Genomic DNA, 16896 nt, shown 5'->3' with positions numbered 1-16896 from the left:
GCCTTCTACATGGAATGTTGCTAGTGGAATAGCAACATTCCATGTAGAATCTCCAATAGTAGCAACATTCCATGTAGAATCTCCAATAGTATCTATTTTATTTTTGTTACATTTGTACCCTGCGCTTTCCCACTCATGGCAGGCTCAATGTGGCTTACATGGGGCAATGGAGGGTTAAGTGACTTGCCCAGAGTCGCAAGGAGCTGCCTGTGGCTGAAGTGGGAATCAAACTCAGTTCTTCAGTTCCCCAGGACCAAAGTCTACCACCCTAACCACTAGGCCACTCCTCCACTCCACTTTATTTTACACATATCCTATTGGCTCTTACATTTTCTTGGATATCCCACACCTTAACCAATTCTGCCCCTACAGAGAGAAACGCTCTGAGATGATATTCGAATGGATTTATAGATTTAGCAGCCACCACTCAAGGATCAAGTCATTTCAAGTTATACCACCCTTAGAGCACTCCTCAGTGCAGTTTACAAAATAAATGATATAGTAGGAAAAGGAAGTACATCATGCCACAGGAAAGAGAGAGTCAGAAAGGTGTCCAGAACGACAATATCCCAAGCCAACTAGCTAGCCAGTGTGAAGTCAGCAGAATCAAGGCTTGTAAGCATCATTAAATAAAAAAAGGTTGTTCCAAATGCAACAGAGGTGGGAGGACATTCCAGAATGTAGGGCCAGATCTAGTACTTCATGTAGTTCTGTGAGCTGCCGCGAGAGGTTGCGACAGCCATTTTGCAAAGGCGCTGCAAGAGGCAGGAGTGAGGGGGCTCTGCTCTTGTTCTCAACGACCACTACTGGACCACCAGAGATATAGGTAGGCCTGTGGGGGGGAGGGAGCCTCTTGTCTATGGGCTTGTGGAGGGAAGGAGGGGCATTGTCAGGGGGGTGGTAGGGTCTCAGGCCCTGTCCCTACCCTGCTGAATCAACCCCTTGCCCTTGATGTCTAGGAAGGTCCCTTAGGGCCTACCTGTCTCCATGGAGGTCCAGCGGGGTTTTGGGGGGCAGAAGCGAAGCCCTCTACTCCTGCCCCCTCATGGCTCCATTTCAAAATGGCTGGTATGACCTCTTGAGGCATCTCACGGTAATACACAAAGTACCACGAGAGGTTGTGGCAGCCATTTTGATAGCCATGAGGGGGCAGGAGCCAGGGTGCTTACTCCTGCCCCCAAAGACCTCCGCTGGTCCACCAGGGAGACAGGTAGGCCTAGGGGGCCTACCTAGACATCAGGGGAGGGGAAGGACAGGGTGGGTGGGGGGTATTAGGGGAAGGGACGGGAAATGGGACTTGATATACCACCTTTCTGAGGTTTTTGCAACTACATTCAAAGTGGTTTACATATATTCAGGTACTTATTTTGTACCAGGGGCCAGAGTCACAAGGAGCTGCATTGGGAATTGAACTCAGTTCCCCAGGATCAAAGTCCACTGCACTAACCACTAGGCTACTCCTCCACTGGGAGGGTTTTAGAAAAAAACATTAGTTATGTGGGTGCTGACCTGATATTCAATATTGGCACCCGCATAGCTAAGCAGCCTAATTTAGGACACCTTTTGAGCTGCCCTACTAATTTAAGCCACTTAGCTATGCAGGTGCCAACACTGAATAATCCCATTACCCGCATAACCCCAGGATCCCTAGTGCCGCCCCTGCCCACTTAATCGCTTTGAAAATTGGCCGTACTATTCAAATCTCCAAGGTATTGCAAAACATGCCTCCAACCCCCTAACTAGTTCAAAAGTTCATTACACACACTAGCCTTAAGGGATTTATGCAATCATACATGGTCAGAGACTCACCTATTTTGGGAGGCTAAGATGGGGTGAGGCGAGGACAGAGCTGGATGGGGTGTAACGGGGCATTAAAATCTTTAGGTAGTGTTACAAGTATTCAGGAGGAGGAAGCAGCTACATGATCAGCAAAAAGAGGAGACTGGAGCACCAAAATTCATTGTCTTCCTGAAACTGGAGTAGCAAGCCATTTTGGAGGGTGGCAGTTGTCACCCTATGCCACCCCTGTGGTGTTACTTGTAGGGTTAAATGGTCATTATTCTCAATGGAGAAGGGTAGTTAGTGGGGTTCCTCAGGGGTCTGTGCTGGGACCGCTGATTTTTAACATATTTATAAATGACCTAGAGATGGGAGTAACTAGTGAGGGAATTAAATTTGCTGATGACACAAAGTTGTTAAATCGCGGGAGGTTTGTGAAAAATTACAAGAGGACCTTACGAGACTGGGCGTCTAAATGGCAGATGACGTTTAGTGTGAGCAAGTGCAAAGTGATGCATGTGGGAAAGAGGAACCCAAATTATAGCTACGTCATGCAAGGTTCCACATTAGGAGTCACAGACCAAGAAATGGATCTAGGTGTCGTCATTGATGATACATTGAAACCTTCTGCTCAGTGTGCTGCTGCGGCTAAGAAAGGAAATAGAATGTTAGGTATTATTAGGAAAGGAATGGAAAACAAAAATGAGGATGTTATAATGCCTTTGTATTGCTCCATAGTGCGACCGCACCTCAAATATTGTGTTCAATTATGGTCACCGCATCTCAAAAAAGATATAGTGCAATTAGAAAAGGTGCAGAGAAGGGTGACGAAAATGATAAAGGGGATGGGACGACGTCCCTATGAGGAAAGGCTAAAGCGGCTAGGGCTCTTCAGCTTGGAGAAAAGGCGGCTGAGAGGAGATATGATAGAGGTCTACAAAATAATGAGTGGAATTGAACGGGTAGATGTGAAGCGTCTGTTTACGCTTTCCAAAAATACTAGGACTAGGGGGCATGTGATAATGTAAATGTAGTAAATTTAAAACGAATCGTAGAAAATGTTTCTTCACTCAATGTGTAATTAAACTCTGGAATTCGTTGCCAGAGAATGTGGTAAAGGCATTTAGCTTAGCAGAGTTTAAAAAAAAAAGGTTTGGACGACTTCCTAAAGGAAAAGTCCATAGACCGTTATGAAATGGACTTGGGGAAAATCCACTATTTCTGGGATAAGCAGTATAAAATGTTTTGTTCTTTTTTGGGATCTTGCCAGGTATTTGTGACCTGGATTGGCCACTGTTGGAAACAGGATGCTGGGCTTGATGGACCTTCGGTCTGTCCCAGTATGGCAATATTTATGTACTTATGTATCATAATTACATAAATTTAGTATTATCAACTATTCTTGTTATAACAATGCATATAAAAAAAACAGCAGCCAGTGGTTTATTTCTTTTATTATATTTTTGTTTAGATTTATTTTCATTTTTCTAGTCTGTTCTTATTTTTTACATTATCTTTTTTTCAAAATTTCAATGACAATGTATAAAGAATGAAACCAAGTAAGTACAAGTGACTCAGATGTGCCCTACTGACCACCAGCCACAGCCATGACAAAAATTGTACATTTTTATATATATCAATACTGTAACCCCCCCCCCCCCTTCCCTTCCCCAAAACCTCTAATAACAGTGCACATAAAGCATACTATATCTCCATTACTGAAGTCAAACTACAACAGTGCATGTATACAGTTTAACTGTTGAGCAGCAGTCTTCTGCTCTGGAGGAGTAGCCTAGTGGTTGGTGCAGTGGACTTTGATCCTGGGGAACTGGGTTCAATTCCCACTGCAGCTCCTTGTGACTCCGGGCAAGTCACTTAACTCTCCATTGCCCCTGGTTAAAAATAAGTACCTGAATATATGTAAACCGCTTTGAATGTAGCTGCAAAAACCTCAGAAAGGCAGTATATCAAGTCCCATTTCCCTTCCCTTCTGGCTCTGTGAGGTACAGAGCTCCAATAATCTTCCCCCACCAGTTGAAAAGACTTTAAACTTGCCACTGGACACATTTGTCACAGCTTTCCACTTTAATCAATAGCTGTTTCCAAACCACATGGTGGAGTTTATCATGTCCAACTTAGCAGAATAAATTTGCAAGCTAGGAGGAATGCCTTCTTACAAAAAGTTTCTTTCCCTTCTTCATCAAAAAGCATCTGCTTGGGGAGTAACCTAATTGAGCAGCCTGTAATGGATTCTGTGAGGTTCCTTCTTTTCCACACTCTGTCCTGGCACATAAGCCTGCTCAGACAGTTCAGTATGGTGCAACATAGGCTCACAATAGGAATTTATATTCCATTTCCTGATCTCATGCACATAACATAACTTACAACTCGTTTTCTCAGAAGGAAGTTCCTGTCCTAGCTCGATCTGACATTTTCTGGCTATTGTGGAGTAATTCCAAAGTAATTTCTGCTGGGATAGCTACTTATCGTGGTTTGAAAGGCTCAATCATCTTTTTTCATCCTATTCCAAGGCATTCCTCCATCTGCTCCTTAATGTTGTCTTCAACTGTTCCAAGGTGCTAATAGAATGCAAACATATCCTTCGGTGAGACTTGATATTTTTCCTTAAGTTGTACTAAAGTCAAAAGTTTTCCCTTATTGTCTACAGGGTCTTGTACCCTAACAAGCCCTTTCTTCTTCCACTTTTCAAATACCCGCTGATACAATCCACATTGCCTTGGATTGGCAACAGCATCGTCCCCACCACATCCCATTTAGTGTTCTGTCCAACCACAACCACACTCGCCTGCCTGCTCTTAGCATCATATAGTTATCATCTAGAGGGGACCCCTTGATATCTGTTTCTGTACCCAAACTCCCAAGCCAACGGGAGGTAATAGCTGCTGTTTTGACTGCCGATGACGAGCAATATGAAGTACTAGTAAAAAAGGCCCATTTCTGTTTTAAAGGAAACGGGCGCTAGCAAGGTTTTCCTCGGAGTGTGTATGTTTGAGAGAGTGTGTGTGAGAGTGACTGTGTTAGAGAGAGTGAATGTGTGTGTGACAGAGAGAAAGCGAGACTGGGTGCGAGTGTTTGTGTGAGAATGAGAGTATGTGCCAAGGTCCCCCCTCTCTTCCAGTTCCAGGGTCGTCCCCCCCCCCCCCCCCCCGGTATGTCTCCCATTTGCAGGGGTGTCCCCCCTCCCTCCCTTCCTTCCTTCCTCCCAGTTCCAGGGTCCCCCCTCCATCCCTTCCTCCTTTTTCCCAGTTGCAGGGTCCCCCCTCCCCCCTCCCTTTTTCCCAGTTACAGGGTCCCCCTCCCCTCTCCTTTTGTCCAGTGGAAACAGCTGTAAAAACAGCAATGAGAAGCAGCTCCTAGGTTTCCTTTTTTTTTTTTTTTGAGTGTATAGGAATGACGGCTGCTTTGGGGAGTGGAATCAGAGATTAACCAATGGGCTTCCTTGCTTACCATAGACTTGCTTTGTTCACATCCACTCCTGTCTATTGAACGTCCTGCAGCATGTCATAGCAGCCAATCAGTGGCACTTCAAGAATGACGTCACTTTTATCTACTCCACTTTCCTGAGCAGCTCTGGCCGGAAACCATGGTTCCAGGCAGCCTCAGAACGTTGGAGGTGAGAATTATTATATAGGATTATTTATCCAATCAACACACATGTCTCAGATTAGCAGCTAAATTATATAGCCCAATGCCCAAACTTCCCTTCAATCTTGGCATCATCATAGAAACCTTCTTAGCCCACCTGCAATTTGAACAGATCCTTCGGTGGTAGCATGGCAGTCCATATACTATAATAGAATACTATAATGCCTCACCTTGAGCATTGTGTTCGTTGCCGGTCGCCATATCTCAAAAAAGATAAAGCAGATTTAGAAAAGGTTCAAAAAAGAGTTACAGAAATTATTAAAGGGATAGAAGTCCATTCATATGAGAAAAGGCTTAAGGCAGTAGTTCCAAAACCTGGTCCTAGAGGCACCCCAGCTAGTCAGGTGTTCAGGTTATCTACAATGAATATTCATGACAGAGATTTGCCTACAGTGGAGGCAGTGCATGCAAATCTCTCTAATGAACATTGTGGATATCCTGAAAACCCAACTGGCTAGGATGCCTCCAGGAACCTCTGGCTTAAGGGGTTAGGGTTCTTCAGCTTGGAAAAGAGACGGCTGAGGGCTGAGGCTAAGATAGAGGTGAACAAAACCCTGACTGGTGTAGAACAGGTAAACGTAAATAGATTTTTTACTCTTTCAAAAAGTATAAAACCTAGGGGCACACTCAAGGAAATTACATATCAATACTTTTAAAACAAATAGGAGGAAATATTTTTTTCACTGAGACAGAAGCAGATCAACTAGCCTGGCTTTCATCTCCCCCCCTTCCTCCCTCTGGAACAAAAGGCTATTCAAAAACAAATACAGGGACTGCTTGAAAAGGTTTTAAACTTCCTGTCCCCCTCCCACCTGAAGGACTGATAACCAAAGCTTGGCTGGGTGGGTACTTGAAGGCTCATCAAGACATCTCCAAAGAACAAGAGTTCAAAAACACCAAAAGACAGAAAGGCTGGAGAGGTGTGAATCCAGCTATTGAAGACAATAGGACTCAGAGGAAATCATAAACAAGAGGCCATTTGCTTGCTAAACCATTTGCTGACTACCTCACTACTACTACTACTACTACTACTACTACTTAGCATTTCTATAGCGCTGCCAGGGTTACGCAGCGCTGTACAAGTTTAACATGGGGAAGGATAGTCCCTGCTCAAGAGAGCTTACAATCTAAAGGTTACAAACTATGTAGTCAGTGTAGGTAACTTACAACTTATGTAGTCAGTGGAGGTAGCTTACAATCTAGAAGTTACAAACTCTGTAGTCAGTGTAGGTAACATGAATGGGGAAGGTGGTTAGGCGCCAAAAGCAAGGGAGAAGAGATGGGCTTTGAGTAAGGACTTGAAGATAGGCAGGGAGGGCGCATGGCGTATGGGCTCGGGAAGTCTGTTCCAGGCATAAGGTGATGCGAGGCAGAAGGGGCGGAGTCTGGAGTTAGCGGTGGTAGAGAAAAGTACAGATAGGAGTGATTTGTCCTGAGAGCGGAGGTTACGGGTGGGAACATACGGGGAGAGGAGGGTAGAGAGGTAATGGGGGGCTGCAGATTGAGTGCACTTGAAGGTCAATAGGAGAAGCTTGAACTGTATACGGTAGCGGATCGGGAGCCAGTGAAGCGACTTGAGGAGAGGGGTGATATGAGAGTATCGGTTCACGCGGTAGATATGACGTGCGGCAGAATTTTGGACAGATTGAAGGGGGGATAGATGGCTAAGCGGGAGGCCAGCGAGAAGAAGGTTGCAATAGTCAAGACGAGAGGTAACGAGCGAGTGGACGAGGGTTCGGGTGGTCTGTTCAGAGAGGAATGGGCGAATTTTGCTAATATTATAGAGGAAGAAGCGACAGGTCTTAGCTGTCTGCTGGATATGGGCAGAGAAGGAGAGGGAGGAGTCGAAGATGACTCCGAGATTGCGGGCTGAAGACACGGGGAGGATGAGGGCGTTGTCAACAGAGACGGAAAGTGGGGGAAGAGGAGAAGAGGGTTTGGGTGGAAAGACAAGGAGCTCAGTCTTTGCCATGTTCAGTTTCAGATGCCGGTTGGACATCCAGGCAGCGATGTCTGAGAGGCAGGCCGAAACTTTGGCCTGGGTTTCGACTGTGATGTCGGGAGTGGAGAGATAAAGCTGGGTGTCATCAGCATAGAGATGGTACTGGAAACCATGTGATGAGATCAGCGAGCCCAGGGAAGAGGTGTATATCGAGAAAAGAAGCGGTCCAAGGACAGATCCTTGAGGAACCCCAACAGAGAGCGGGATGGGGGTGGAAGAAGAGCTATTAGAAAATACTCTGTGCGTTGGGAAAGGTACGAAGAGAACCAGGAGAGGACAGAGCCCTGGAACCGGAATGAGGACAGTGTGTCAAGAAGTAAATTATGGTTGCCGGTGTCAAAGGCGGCCGATAGGTCGAGGAGGATGAGGATGGAATAGTGACCTTTGGATTTGGCAAGGAACAGGTCATTACAGACTTTAGAGAGTGCTGTTTCTGTCGAGTGTAGTGGGCGAAAGCCGGATTGAAGCGGATCGAGGACGGCCTGAGAGGAGAGGAAATCAAGGCTGTACCTCAGACAACAGACGCCAGCACATCTGCAGAATAAAGACTTATAACATGTGATCATGTTTAGGGTTACCATTCGTCCGGATTTCCCCGGACATGTCCTCTTTTTGAGGGCGCCGTGGAGAGTCCGGGCGGATTTCTGCATTTACCCGATTTGTCCGGATTTCGTCGGGACGGGATCATCACCACGTCATCATCTGTCCTCGTCCTCATCCTCCAACCACCTGGCTGACTCCTCTGATGCGCGGGCCGACACAGCAGGCTACACAGGCAGCGTCTGTGTGTGTGCGTGCCAGCCAGCGCCTGCCTGCCTGCAGATCAGCTGATGATGACGCTGCACGCAGGCCGGTGCAGTTCCTGCTGTGTACTGCAGCTTGCCGCCTTCTCAGCCCGCCATAAAGTCGACGACGACGAGGCTGCAGCATGAGCTTTTCTGCTGCAGTCTGGAGTGGACGGCTGGAGTCGGAGCGAGTGGAGTCGGTCTGGTGTGCAGTTCTTCTTGGAGAGAGCTTCCTCTTTCTTCCTGTGTTGTGGTCGAGGTGCTGGAATGCAGGTATCCCCTTTGCCGGCCCCTTCTCTGTCCTCTCTTACATGTCTTTGAGCAGTTCGACTCACTTCAGAGAGAGGAAGGAGAGGAAGACGCAGTTCAAGAAACTAAGGGACACGTAGGAGAGGGGAGTGGGAATGAAACAAATCACTGAGCTGGTTCTTAGAGAGCAGAATTATTAAATATTTGCACTGCTCTTCTTATTATTATTTTTTTTTATGTAAGAGATGAGCATTTGACATTCCAACAAGCTACATCTTGTAGCAGACAACTGTGGCTTTGTGTTTTTTTGGGTGGGGGAAGCTAGAGCTAAGGCCAAACCTTCCTTAAATGCATGTGGGTTGAACAGGCTGTGGCTAATATCCAGAGGGGGCTTTGTAAATAGCTTCTATTATAGAAAGCAGGCTGGGAAAGGGGTAGCTCTTTGAACAAAGTGCATTTTTTAAAAATCTTTAATTGTATCAGTGGCGTAGCCAGACAGCCAATTTTGGGTGGGCCTGAGCCCAAAGTGGGTGGGCACAAAATTTTCTCTCTGTCTCCGCCCCCTCCTCCTGCACTCTCCACATCTCCCCTGGCACTTCCCAATTCAAAATATACTTTAGCTCATAAAGATCCCCAAGCTCTGTCAGCTGAAAACTTCCTTTGAAGACAGCCAGAAATCCCTTTTACCAAGCTTGGCAGGCAGCAATAGCAACAATGCCTTGAGTCACCGATGCTGGCACCCCATGCATGCTTAGTTATCGGTGGCTCAAGGATGTTGCCGCCATCTGCCAAGCTTAGTAGAAGGGAGTTTTAGCTGCTTTTAGAGGAGGTCCTCAGCTGATGTAGGTTGGGGATCCCCACCAGCTACAGCAAGGGTCGGGACTACTGTTAGACATGCTAGGGCCCAGACTCTCACCAAATACAGAACAAGGGATTACAAATTAGAAATCAAAATATGTAGACAAAAATTGAACTCGGAACCTTGGCATGTTACAGTGGAGAAATAAAATCAGAAATGTATTTCTTTTTTCTACTGAACACAATAAAATGATATCTGCTGTGCACAATTCTCAAGCTAACAAATTTCAGTTAATAAATTCAAAATAAAATGTCTTTCCTACCTTTGTCTGGTCATTTTATTTTTCCATTATGTTGGTTCAAGTTTCTCTTTTCCACTTTCCTGTCTTTCTGTTAATTCTCCTTCAAGCAGCTGCTATTCATTTGTCTTTTCTCCACTCTCATTCCATTCCCTCACTACACTGACATATTGATGTTTGTTTCATTTTAGCTCTTTCCTATCTTTTTTCTTTCTTTCCTGCTCTCTGTCCACTCAAATTTCATCTTCTAATCCTTTTCCTTTTTACTTTTCAGATTCCTATCTGATTTCCATCTCCTTCTTTCACCCACTAGCTCTCCTATCCCTCATCTCACTCCTTCTCCAGCCTTCCATCTTCAATCTACTCCCCGTAATCACTATCATCCTCTCGTTCATTTCCTTACCACCCCTTGGCCTTCCACATGGTTCCACCATCCCAGTGTCTGCCTCCTTCCAACCCTTCTAGCCCAGCATCTGCTCCCTCTTTCTCCTCTCTCCACCCTCTATCCCCTCCTAGCATCTTCCTGTCCTTTCTCTCTTTCCTCCCCCTCTTCCCTCCCACCCACATTCCAGCATTTCTCCCTCACTGTCTTCTACCCTTGGATCCTACATCTCCCTCCTTCTTCCCCCTCCTCCGCCCTCATGTTCAACATTGTTCCCTCTTTTCCTCTTCTCTCTCACCCTTGCATCCCACGTCTAACATCTGTTTCCCCCCTTGCAGCATCTCTTCCACCACCATGTAACATTTCTCCTTCATCCCTCTCTCCCCTGTGCAGTACCTTTTCCTCCCCTCCCTCCCAGGCCCAACATTTCTCCTTCTTTTGTCATTCACCCCTCCTTCCCTCCCCACCCTACCCTACATCCAGCAATTATCCCTCTCTCTCCCCCCATATCCCAATAATGATCCCCTTTCTTCTACTCTCCCATGCATGTCTCCCTCTCCTACACCCCCCTGCATCTCTCCCTCCCCTCCCTAACAATTTCCCTCACTTCTACACCCACTGTGTAGCATCTCTTTTCTTTCCCTCCCCTCCCATGCCCAAGCAGCCCAATAATTTTATCTTCTCTCCAACCCCCTCCCCCCCTCGATGCAGCATCAGGAGCATCACGGCACCGCAGCACGTTTCAAAGGGTTGATGGCAGCATGTAAGAGAGAATTGCCGCACTGCTGCTAATGACCCAGAAGCCTTCCCTCTGCTGCGCGTTCCTCCCAGGAAATTACATCATAGTTGGGGGGAAGACATGGCAGAGGGAAAGATTTCAGCTCAGACTCAGCCAGCAGCAGTGATTCTTACACACTGGCAGCAACCCTTTGAACCGGCGCAGCAGAAGAGAGAAGGCAGCTTCGGTCCCTGCATTTTTTTCTTCGATCGTCGCCGCCAGCGCTGCCATTCACACAGGCAGCTTCGCTCCCTTCTGCCGCGTCCATCCGGCCCATTCTGATGCACTTCCTGTGTACGTAGGGCCAGATGGACGCAGCAAGGGGGGGGCGGAGCTGCCTGTGTGAATGGCAGCGCTGCCGGCGACGATCGAAGAAAAGAATGCAGCGCTGGCGGGGACTGGGGCGGACGACGAATTTCTGCGAGTGACGTGGGCGGGCGGGCCTGGACGGAAAGTGGGTGGGCCTGGGCCCACCCAGGCCCACCCGTGGCTACGCCCCTGAATTGTATCAGAGAACTTCCCAATGACCCACCCCCACCCTGATGGAACTTGCACTATCTTGCAAATGGATCATTCCCAGCCTCTATCCCAGCTGTCTACAGATGGGCACAGCACACAATTTAACATTTCTAAACCAGGCCTGCTGTCATCAGATTGAGGAAGGAAAAGCAGGATTGTGTGTAGGGGGAGATGAATTTTCTGACCCCTCCCCCCATACAGTTTTTTCCTGCATCTTTGGGTTTCCAGTTCAGAAAAATGGTTGGGATCTGGTGACAAGCCCTTTGTTTACAACTACCTGGCAATCTTTCCCCTAATTTTATATCTCCCATAATGCACCTGGTCTGGTCATTGCAGCAATGGTTCAGAATTGGGGGCTGTGATTCTTCCAGAACCTCCAATCTTGGGCCCTGAATCTACTACTACTACTATTTATCATTTCTATAGCGCTACCGGACGCACGCAGCGCTTCACACTTGAACATGGAGAGACAGTCCCTGCTCGATAGAGCTTACAATCTAATTATGACAGACAGACAGGACAAGTAAGGGATAAGGGTTAGGACAGACAGGACATATCAGGGATAGACAGTTGAAGGGTCTTATGTCATCAGTATGAAACCTCCATGGGGTTCTGATGATGATCTGTTCAACAGCTGTCTGTGCTGTATTCATGCTTTTTGTATATCTTTTTAATGTCTGTATGGGGCAGTGGATGATGTCTACTGAGGACTCCTGAAGAGGTCAGCTTAGGCTCCGAAGGAGCTGAATGCCCACGGAGTTAAAAACATAATCTTCCTATCACACTTGCCCACAAAAATCCTGTTTTAGCTGGTCCCATTGCTGGCCACAAGGAGTAACCATTAAGCAGTGACCATGTCTGCCTTTTCTCTTCAGAGTCTGTGAAAGCATCTGTATCCCCATCTTTCCCCCAACCCCTAAGGTAAAAAATCTCAGCTCGGGGATGGAAGCCCTTCAGCATAGCAGCACATGGCACAGCCACCATCCAGGCTGTGGGCCTATCCTAGCCTCCCCTCCCCTTACTTATTATCTACTGCCCTGGTGGTCTAGTGACCTCTTCGGGGCAGGAAAGAGCCCCCTCTTTCCTGCCCAGGAGTGCTGCCTTGCCCTGCATCCTTTTGCTGTGACGGTCTTGGGATTCGAAATGGATGCTGAGAGTTGAAGCGGCCTCGCGAGACTTCAACTCTTGGTGGCCATTTTGAATATGTGACAAGGGGGCGGGGAGGTGACGGGGGCAGGGGAGGGGAATATGTGACCCGCAGGAGGGGAGAGGAATATGTGACAGGGGCGGGGTGAGGGTGAGAAAGGGGTAGGGTGAGGTTGTAAAAGGGGTGGGGCATGGGTGGGGTGTGCGGGACATGGGTGGGGCAGAGGCGGGGCATGTGTCCTCTTTTTCAGAAGACAAAATATGGTAACCCTAATCATGTTACAACTACATTACCCAATGCACCTTAGAACAATAATGCTTTGCAAATTACCCACAACTCAGTGCACACGGGACCATAATGCTCAGAGGAAATGCAATCATGTTTCCCTGCAAACTAACAGCATAAGAAGAGGTGCTGCTTCCCTGAAACACAGACTCTCTTCTCTTCTGCTGCATTTCTCTTCCATCACTGACTGCTGTGAGGATCTGCCTCTGACACATGGCCCTTCACTCAGCTGGACCACAGCATGCTTTGTATCAAAAGGACTTGTGAGTTAACTTTGATTTAGACTTGTTACCTTGTGTTAAAGCACAAATTCTTCTGTTCTAAGATCCTTAAGACTACCTCTCCCTACATTCCTCCCCGGGAACTCCGTTCACTGGGTAAATCTCTCTTATCTGCACCCTTCTCCTCCACCGCTAACTCCAGACTTCGTTCCTTTTATCTTGCTGCACCATATGCCTGGAATAGACTTCCTGAGTCAGTACGTCAAGCTCCATCTCTGGCCGTCTTCAAATCTAAGCTACAAGCCCACCTTTTTGATGCTACTTTTAACTCCTAACCCTTATTCACTTGTTCAGAACCCTTATTTTATCATCCTCACTTTAATGTTCCCTTATCTCTTGTTTGTCCTGTTTGTCTGTCCTAATTAGATTGTAAGCTGTGCCGAGCAGGGACTGTCTCTTCATGTTCAAGTGTACAGCGTTGAATACGTCTAGTAGCGCTATAGAAATTATAAATAGCAGTAGTAGTAAAAGGAAAAATCAGCACAGTTGCTGCACAGAGGAGCACGCGAAGGAGCTGGTTGGCCTGCAACTAGCACCACTGGAATGTGATTCTTCAAACAGCAGCTTTGGTTCAAATCCTGCCTCACCTGCTGTTATGGAGGTGTAGAGTCTCCTGATACACCACCTTGAGACATGCTGCCTATGCAAGGATGGAACAATAGAAGGAGCTCTAGAGTGCATGGGAATGCTGGGAGATGTAGTTCATGTGAGAGTCTTGAACCAGAGTTCCAACCGAGGAGAAATCAGACTGAAATGGACATGATGACGTCCCAGAGAAGGGGGACCATGGACCAGTTCAAGAAACTGAGGTTGAGAAGTGGCCGTTCGAGAAGAGAGGTGCGGGGGGGGGGGGGGGGCTGTGGCAACTTGAAATGTTTGATGGTGCTGAGGGGTTTCTGCATAATGCAGTTAAGGAGGGACTCTGAAGATGTGGCTTTAAGAGACCATGTTAAGGAAATGCTGCCCTTTCACAGAAGCAGAACATGGGTATTTGGGGAAAAACATTTTCTGGATTGTTATATATGTGGTCAGAGGGATCCTGTGGAAGAATAGGGGCTTTTGTTTCAGGGGGTGCTCTGTGGTGCTGAGTATTATTGAGGCAGCCTGGGCAGAGAAATTATATTTGTTAATTCTGTTTAAAGTTTGGTTCAGTCCTGTAAAGTGGAAGAATGTCATCTGGGTTTAATTGCTCAGAAGTCTAGCTTTTGCTAGACTAGAGGTTAGAAAGGTCAGAGAGAAATGAAACTTTCTTTGTCCTGTTTTGAGTGATGGATGGTTAAGGCTAGTTCATATTTACCACATCTGGATACCATTATAAGCAAGGCATACTGGACAGTTTCGCAGGCAGATTAAAGGATTAGGCTAATGCTGTCTAGAAGGAGATAGTGTAGGTTTAAATAATTCTAGATGAGTTAGAATTTGTCTTATAAGGAATTCTGATTTCTGCTTATTTTAGAATATGTTTTATTCTGTGTAATTAATAAGTTCTATTTCTATGTAGAATATCTTTTCAATTCAGTGTTACATCAGTGGCTGACTTTTCAAGTGAGATTGTCTGCAGTTTAAGAGGTCATCATCTGGTTTGAATTATCCACAGTCCTAGCTAGTTCTGTGTAGGAAGCTAGGTGAAAGAGGTCAGGAAAAGTCTTCTCCTTGATTAATTATAGCTAAATGTAGGCCTGGTATTCTGAAAGTAATAACAAATCATGTATGTGTGCCATTAAGCAAGATTGGCCCCTTGACCCCTTAATGAATGCCAGAACCCAGTTAGTATGAAGTTGATTGGGAATCTGATTATGAGAAATAATAATAAAATGCAAGAGATAGGTGCCACATTGTCTAGTTTGAGAGGCCCCAGGTCATAGGTCAGTTTAGGAAATATCTTAAACCTATGTAACTGATATTTTGGAGTAAATGTATAGAGATAATTAGTTCAAGACAGGGTAATCAATCTATTCTTTACCATCTGGTGAGAAAGGGGGTCTAGAGAGGTGTAGGACCCTATATAACTGAGAGCAGAGGCAGCTTACGTTAGAGGACAGACAGGAGACGCAGGATCCAGAGAGCTGAGAAAGAGAAGAAGAGACCTAGTGCTGATGTCCTGCTTTGTTTGCTGGCAAATAAAGAAGATTTCTCTCTCATTCTGGTGTGTGGTGTTTGATTCCTGAAGTACCACAGATTCTGCTAACAATAGTGGTAATTCCTGCAACATTATCACCTTTTCCATTTCCTGCTAAAATTGGCCCATGGCCCAAAGTATTAATGAAAGAGCCATTCCCAAAACACACAGATTGAGAGTGTCCTCCGCAGGAGAAACAGTACCTTCAGCCAGTCTCCACAGGCCCATGTGGCTGAGTTGTTCTGACAATAAAGAGAGAAAAAAGTGTAGTTTTGGTTGAGTGAGTTGTAGGGTTTTCAACCCAGTTTTGCATCACTCTCCTTCCTTCCTTCCCTCTCTCCCTCCCAACCCCCCCCCCCCCCCCCCACGGTCTCCAGCATTTCTCTCTTTCTCTACCTTCTCCCCTCCCCCCATAACATTAAGCATCTCTCTCCTTCCCTCCCTCTCAGCCTTCCTACCCCTAATCTCCAAGACCTCTGTCCTTCCCTCCCCCATGGTATCCTTCATCTCTCTCTTCTCTCCCTGTAAGACATGCCCCTAACCCACCCATGGTCACATTCTCTTTGTAATAGCAAGACATGCCCCCTGACCTGCCCATATGCACACCCCCCTTTGTATTTGCGAGCTACAGCATTTAGGTGTTTTGGGCCCAATATTCAGCAGGTGGTGATCTGCGTTTTGCTGATCACCGATGTCATTATACCCAGAAATTCAGTGCCAGGCCATGTCCAGGTTCTGGCATTGAATTTTGGGGTATACAGAGTCAGCAAAAATATAGCCAGTTAAGCAAGATATTCGGCACTTAACTGGCTATGAAGACCTCCGTAAAGATAGGATTCCGACTCCATCCCTGGAATGCCCCCAAAATAGCCAGTTTCAGATTTATTTATTTATTTATTGCATTTGTATCCCACATTTTCCCACCTTTTTGCGGGTTCAGTGTGGCTTGCAATATGAGATGAATGATGGAAATACAGTTTGTTATAAATTGGTTATGGATTACATTGTGCAGAGTTATGCGAGACAATCGAAGTGTCGTTAAGGAATGTAACAATGGAACACAAACATTGAAACGTTGGAAGGAGACAGTGAGAGCTTAAAGGGCGATAAGGCATAAAGACATATGGTATGCATATTTCTGTGACTAAAGGTATGAGTGATGTGAGATTACGGGGATGAGAGTTCAGAAGTGGATGTATGATGCATTAGTGAACAGTGAGTGTGGACTTTATGTGTTTTGGCTCTTTCCGTAAATTTTTTCAAAAAGATGGGTCTTCAATAATCTGCGGAAGGAAGCTTGCTCGTGGATCGTTCTTAAGTTGCGCGGCAGTGTATTCCAAAACTGCGTGCTCATGTGAGAAAAGGTTGACGCGTGTAGCGTCTTGTATTTCAAGCCCTTGCAATTGGGGAAGTGGAGGTTGAGGAAGGTTCGGGATGATCTTTTGGCGTTTCTGGGTGGTAAGTCTATTAACTCAGACATGTAGGCTGGGGCTTCGCCGTGAATGATTTTGTGGACTAATGTGCATACTTTAAAAGTGACGCGTTCTTTGAGTGGAAGCCAGTGCAGTTTCTCTCGTAGTGGTTTTGCACTTTCATATTTTGGCTTTCCAAAGATGAGTCTGGCTGCTGTATTTTGGGCCGTTTGAAGTTTCCTCAGTGTTTGCTCTTTGCAACCTGCGTAAAGTGAGTTGCAGTAATCCAGATGGCTGAGTACGAGGGATTGTACTAGGCTGCGAAAGACTGATCTTGGGAAGAATGGTCTTATCCTTTTCAATTTCCACATGCAGTAAAACATCTTTTTAGTTGT

Source organism: Microcaecilia unicolor, chromosome 12, assembly GCF_901765095.1.
Source record: "Microcaecilia unicolor chromosome 12, aMicUni1.1, whole genome shotgun sequence".
NCBI classification, from domain to species: domain Eukaryota; kingdom Metazoa; phylum Chordata; class Amphibia; order Gymnophiona; family Siphonopidae; genus Microcaecilia; species Microcaecilia unicolor.
This window is presented reverse-complemented; position numbering follows the sequence as displayed.